Here is a 7,724-nt window from a genome sequence, read left to right on the forward strand (position 1 = left end):
AGGAGCTTCATAATAACGCAAGACTCTCCATAAAATTGACCGGTGCACACTGTCAAAGGCTTTTCAGATTCCACAAATGCCATCTAAATTGGATTTCTATATGCTTCACATTGATGTACAACGTGTCTTAAAATAAGAAATGTGGTCAGTAAAACCTCTACCTTTTCTAAACCCTGATTGTTCATTTCTCATCTTATCATCAATTCTTTCTCTGTAGTCTCTTTTAGAATAAGCATACTATACATTTTCATGACAACTGAGGTCAGTGTGATGCCTCTATAATTATTGCAAACAGCCAGATCTCCTTTTTTTGCTATATCACCAAAACTCCTATCTCCCATTCATCGGGTCTTTCTCTTTACACCACATTCTACAAAATTATCTTGTAAGTATTCTAGGAGTCATTTTATTCTCGGTCAACATTATCTCAGTAGTTAAACCATCGTATCCCAAGGCCTTCCCTCTGAGTTTTTTAAATGATAGCTTCGATTTCAAACACACTGAATTCCTTCATGGGCACATCTAGGTCTTCATCGGCTTCAGGTATATTGATTTAATTTTTCCATTTATATCTACTATTCATAACCTCGCCTAAGTGCTCCATCCAACGTTGCCTTTCTTTATCTTCATCTCTCTTCGCCCCCCCATCCCCCACCCCCCCGTAAAGATATCATTAATAATCCTGTGAGTAATTCTTATACCATAGCCACTACTTCAATTCATAGCTTTGCCAGCCTCATCTCCTCTCATGTCTAAATATTCTCTCCAGTCATTCCGACTTTTATTTTAACTTCACTATCAATACTAGGATACTTATCATGATCTACTTGGCAATTGTCATAACTCTCTTTGTCTCCTTTTTATGGTATCCCAAGTATCTTTTGATATCCATGGCTTTCTCCTTTTAACTTAGTCCCAAAACTTCTCTACCAACTAACTGATATATGTTCTTAATATTACACTATTCTTCGTTATTTAATCCGCTCATCGTTTCTTAAAGTTTCTAAGACTGCAAATTGATTCTTACATTCAGTTGCAAAGGTTTCTCTGTGCTCATATTCTAGAAGCTTAATTGTATCAAACCTAGGTATTCTATCTACATTTCTGTTGGGTGCTTTCAGTTTCAATTTCAGTTGGGCAACGAGGAGCTGGTGTTCACTATCAATATCTACATCTCTATAGCTTCTTACAAATCACGTACGAGATGAATAAAGATAAAAAAAAATGAATGAAAAGAAATCGTCAAGATAAATTTTTTACAGCCAATTTACAGTTCGAGTAATTGTACAGAAGGTCCTAAAATTACAAACATTCGATTTACAAACACTCGTAAATACAAACACAAATTCAACGGAATATAACAAAAACATGATAAAGAGATAATGTAATAAAACAATATTATATAATTTAATACAGTAAGCATAATAACCTTTGTAATAAACTGATATCTATTTCATATGAAACCCGACTTTTTGTTGTCTTCTGTAGCTGAAAATCCCAGATTAGGTCTACTCTAGGCCAAAATTTAACAAAAGTCCACTCACAAACAATTACATACAAACAGCTTCTTGGAACCAGTTGAGTTTGTAAGTTGAGGACCTTCTGTATGACCAACGGACTGAAGACTTATCTGGGACGCTTTGTAAGAGATCTAAGGACCGTCGTCTTCTCGAGTCGTTGCTTCCAGAAGTTTTAGATCTTTATCACCACTTTCGAAGCTGCAAAAAGTCATTGGAACGACCATTGCACCGGAAATTGCATGATTCCCTCTTTAAATGCTTCTTCATTACTTTAGAGAGAGAGAGAGAGAGAGAGAGAGAGAGAGAGAGAGAGAGAGAGAGAGAGAGAGAGAGATTAAAAGGTATTTTGTAGGTATGGTTATAATAAACTATCAAGAATCAATACACCTAATAGAGGACATTCAAATAGAGAGAAGAGGGATGAATTAAATCATTTACAAAGACGAGTAACATTATACATCAGTAATTAACATCCCGAGGGGGTTGAGGGCATTTCGAACATCAATGGAGAGAGAGAGAGAGAGAGAGAGAGAGAGAGAGAGAGAGAGAGAGAGAGAGAGAGAGAGAGAGAGAGATATTAAAAGGTATTTTGTAGATATGTTTATGATAAACTATCAGGAATCAATACACCTAATAAGAACATTCAAATAGAGAGATGAGGTATGAATTAAATCATTTACAAAGACGAGTAACATTATACATTAGTAATTAACAGCCCGAGGGGTTGAGGGCATTTCGAACATCAATGAGAGAGAGAGAGAGAGAGAGAGAGAGAGAGAGAGAGAGAGAGAGAGAGAGAGAGAGAGAGAGAGAGAGAGATCCATTTCTATGTTATTATATCTAGATTTCCTTAACTCATTACAGTTAAAAATATGTTCAGTAGTATCCTCTGCCTTCCTACACAACACACAAAGCCTATCATTATCATTCCTGTTTCGATAATTTTCTTTAAATTCTAGCATATCTAACCTTGTTTTCATAGCTAATACGACCTCCTTAGTGTTCAGTTCTTCTATGTAATCTCTTCTAACATTACTTTTCAAAAATCTCAGTTTGGTCATCTCTTCTTTCTTTTCTTCTATTTTTCTTTTAATTTCATTTGCCACTTTACTTTTTTTTGAGTTTTTTCTTTTTATACTTTCTTACTTCAATTTTAATATTATATTTATTGCATATTTCTATGATACCTTTTCCCTAACATTCCCTACATGGTTCCCTTATTTGATCTTCCACTACCTCCTTAACTAGCCGATTGTCATCTGATGTTATGATATAGCATCCCTTTTTATACTATATTTTATTTGCAACTGGCCATATTCCTGTTTCTGCTAATAATGATAGAAAGAAAAATTATCTTTTTCTTCTTCTTCTTCTTCTTCTTCTTCTTCTTCTTCTTCTTCTTCTTCTTCTTCTTCTTCTTCTTCTTCTTCTTCTTCTCATCGTTTGGCATGTATAATTCATTATCTATAATTTTTACAATTCAATGTTTATCTTGTTTCAATATTTCTGTTCTTAGTTTTTATATTCTTCTTAGTTTTGTTAGTAGAATGTAAGAATCGTATTCTAGTTTCTGCATGACCTGTCTCAGGGTTACAGGTCTTTGCCATAAATCTCATTGAAGAAATTCCTCGAGAATGCGTTGGTAAATAATTGCATAACACACCCACACTGTTCAATTTCTTGATAAGCTTTTCAAAGCTGGGTTTTATCCTTTCTTCTTTTCATTGTTAAACGTAGGTACAATATTTACGCTCTTTAACCTTTTCTATAATCTTTTTATGGTTGATTGTTGCATAATAAAACTTTTTTCTATTTTAGCTGACCCGTATCTCTTCTTCAATTGTGATGCTTTGGTATTCTTCTTTCGCTTCCGCTTTTCTACTTTTATAACTACGAAAATTTATTTTGACTTAGATTATCAATATATTAAATGCATATGCCTGCAGATGTACAAACAATACTTGTAAACAAATGAGATTAGAATATTGAAAAATTCATAGGAATAATTATTAAATTTCTTGTATTTTGTCTTGATTCGCCATTTTTTGTTCTTAAAGATATATATATTTCATAAATAACTAAAATGTATCGAAATTATGCCACATATGTATTAAAAATTCTAAATATAAATTTTACAAGAAAAGTAATTTTTCCTTGACGAACTCATTAATACCTATCCATAATTATTCTCTGTGTGTATGATCACTCAAAAAACTCATTGGAAATTATTACTGATAACTGAAAATATTATTAAATTTCTTATCTACAAAGAGTTAGAAAAGCTTCCGCTGCCACAATCTTAAATACAGTTACTCATGTTTGATCATTTTGAAGGTTATCAAACATAATTACAAATATCCTCGTAAAAGTAAACAGATATCATATGGCGAATTACCTTCACTTTTTTCATGATTCAAAAATTCAGATAACACTCTCTCTCTCTCTCTCTCTCTCTCTCTCTCTCTCTCTCTCTCTCTCTCTCTCTCTCTCTCTCTCAACACACGACGTTTCTCTGATTCAAGCACGAAGATTGATTGAATGATTAAAAGTTGTTTGCTGCCCCAACCATAACCACTACGGTCTCTAGCACTGACTCTCCCAGGAGAGAGAGAGAGAGAGAGAGAGAGAGAGAGAGAGAGAGAGAGAGAGAGAGAGAGAGAGAGAGAGAGATTAGTTGTGCTCAAAATTTTTTGAGGTGTGGTTATGTTATTGGTACATTCACTCTTTATATCGTTTGAAATAAGTTCTGGTGGTTTTAGTTGCTGATTCACATGTTTCAGAAACGGGCTTATTGAAGTCCTTATGTCTCGTCTCCTCAGTTATGCTTCGCTTGCCAAAGCTTAATTACATCTCAAGATAGAAAAGAACTATTTGGACGACTGGCACCTAAGTTTCATCTATTGTAATGTCTTCTCATCTGTAATTCGAACTTTTTCCTACTCGAAGCAAAAATCCATGAATTAAAAAAAAATAGTTGGATATCTTTGGCAGTTGGTTGTAGTTTTTATGCCTGTTTTCTTAGCTTCTTGAGTTTTTCGAGATCATGGATAAGCATTGTTTCTTGCTCATCGACTAAATCGAGTACTCTTTTCTTGGTGTTGGAGAATTTCGCATCTCCTCCCTGTTTTTCATTGGAATTGCGTGCCTTTTATTATGTGTGGCCCGCACGCAGTCATCGCCGTTGCATCATGTTTCAAAATTGCTCAGTAATGATTAGTAATTTAGTCATTTTATTGTAGGAATATATATATATATATATATATATATATATATATATATATATATATATATATATATATATATATATATATATATATATATATATATATATATACATATATATATATATATATATACATATATATATATATATATATATATATATATATATATATATATATATATATATATATATATATATATATATATATATATATATATATATATATATGTAGATTTGCACCGCTGTCGAGTGGTAAACTGTTACTGGTATATTTGTTGAACATACAAAACAAGATATTGTATATATATCCTGGAACAACCATTTATATTTGCGATATTTGTCTCCGAAATTTTTTTTAAATCTATTAGATTTTTCTGGGTGAACTTTAGAAAAAAAAATAGTGTTTATTTTTTATTTTTTAAGAGGAACATCCTAGAAGAAAAACATCATGATTGATTGAACCATAATTATAACCTTATATAAAACGAATACTTATATGAGAGAGAGAGAGAGAGAGAGAGAGAGAGAGAGAGAGAGAGAGAGAGAGAGAGAGAGAGAGAGAGAGAGAGAGAGAGAGAGAGAGAGAGATCCTTTAGCAGTCTTCAATGAAAGGATCTCTTCTCTACCGTGCAAATGAATGACACAAGTCTGTGTCGTTACCATTTTCACATCGCTAGATTATTTCATTTTTGGAAATGAGTTTCCTCATTCATGTTGGGTTATAACGAACGTATGAGGACACGAATTAGTGGAAATATGTATCAGCTAAATCTTCAAATACGAAAAACTTAGTTTTAAAAATTCTTTGCACTTGTTCATTAAATTGTTTTAAGATATACACCTTACTTGCAATGTTAAGGATTTTACCCTTTTACGGCAAACACGAACTGAATTTTGCAAGGATTCTTTGTGTGTTTGATTTTGAAGGATATGAACCTTCTTATAAAATCGAGATAAAATGGTGATTGTTTTATTATTTGTGAATAAAATTGGAAATGAATATGTGCTCACTGAAAGAGATATCTTCGACACAAAATTCAGTAAGGGGGAAGGGTCCATTGTCATTTAAAACAGAAAAAGAAAAGGATAAATGAATGCACATACATACAGACACACACACACACACACACACACACACACACACACACACACATTGTATGCGTTATAGTTTTGATAAGAATAAGCGTGACTTTCTTGGTCTCAAATATTGAGCCACGAAGAGATTTTTATTCTAAATTTGCTCAGCCATAGAAATAAGTATAGTCACCATAAAGATTCTAGGCTAAATAAATCACACACCCTGATGACGTCATAAACAATAACGTTATCTGCCACGTTAGCAGTTGTCAAAATATACCCCTTTATAAATTTTAAGTCAACCAACTTATAATTTCTGGACCAAGCTTCTGATACTTTATCTCTTGAGACAAAGAGTTAGTGGTAAATTCGTCTCTTCCTTTAGAAAAAAATTCATTACTTAAGCTGGTACTTTGCCGGGTCTCGTGATGCTAAGAATGAGAGTTTTATTATGCTCAGTCTTCGCATCTCCTCTTACAGCTGATCAGTTTCTTATTTCGGGCAAGAGAAATTTACAGTGAAATAGCTGATTTAAATTTGCTATTTAATTTTTGAAAGTTTTCAGTACCGAGGATTGTCGGTTTTAAAGTTTTAGAGTCCATTGGGTTTTAAATTTCAAGGGATAATATTAGCTTTTGAAATATATCTAAATTATTCATTATTTTTTTCTCGTCATATATTCACAAATTTGAATTCCCTATCATGCTTAACCACTGACAGTTTTCGTAATTACATTTAAGTAGTAAATCTTAGATTAGATTAACTTTACAACTGAGTTCTAGTCTCCATTATCATAATTTATTTTAGATAAATATAAGGTTAAAGTATATTCATTTGACAGATCACCCTTTATTCAATCTTGTTTAATTTTTTTTTTTTTGTATAATAGCTGTGCTTATTTATTCTATATCTATACATCATATAATTTTGAAGGTAGTCAAAAATAAGTAATCATATATTCATGAGATGAAATTTACTTTACTTTCCATATGCAATATGTATGGGATATTTTTTTTTTTTTTTTTTTTTTTTTTGTTATTTGTTCTCCAGAATTACTTTGTATTGTTATTTTTGCAATTCTTTTGGGATAAGAGGGCAAGTCTCACGCCCTTATTTTAGATATCGGGAATGTAATTCATAATCAGATCTTCATATTGATAAATGTATTTTTTAGTGAATGATGTCCATCTGTGTGTTATCACCCATCCTCCAGGAGGAGTTAAAGTAAAGGAATGTTTCATGAAGTAATGTTTCCTCCAAAATTTTTACTATAAAGAAAAACATTTGAAACATCCATTACAACTATAACCTTACTAATGGTTAAAACAATAGCCACAACAGGTGAAGCAAATTGGCGAGCAATGTAAAACAACAATGATATGATAAAACATCAAACAAGATCAACAGCAGAACTAAGGATACTTGAGAAATGTCTCCCCTGAAGCCTTACCTTCATATTTTCCATTATTTTTTTTATTTATTTTTCATTAAAATCTCTTGTCTTGTTAATCAAATTCAACTTGTTAATGGAAATATGAAATATAGGGGAATTATGATTTAACACAACTCCTGTTACAGCTATTATTCATTAAATTATGATTTCACAATAATAGCTTTTAATTACAGGTAATAACATAAAAGCAATAGAGGCAAATATGAAGTGCAATAATGATGATAAATCCATCATTCCTTTGTGTACTCCTTAGTAGAGTTTTTGGTGTATAATTTTATATTTTCATTTTACGTGTACATTTTCATGCTTTTTACCTCTCATTTTGTTTCGTCTCATTCATTATTCTGTCCTTGTTGTCTTTCTCCCTTGTAGCCTTATCTTTTTATTTTCTATTATTTCCTTATTTATTTTTCATTAAAATCTCTTGTCTTGTTAATCAAATTCAATTTGT

Source organism: Palaemon carinicauda, chromosome 20 (assembly GCF_036898095.1).
Source record: "Palaemon carinicauda isolate YSFRI2023 chromosome 20, ASM3689809v2, whole genome shotgun sequence".
Taxonomy (NCBI): Eukaryota; Metazoa; Arthropoda; class Malacostraca; order Decapoda; family Palaemonidae; genus Palaemon; species Palaemon carinicauda.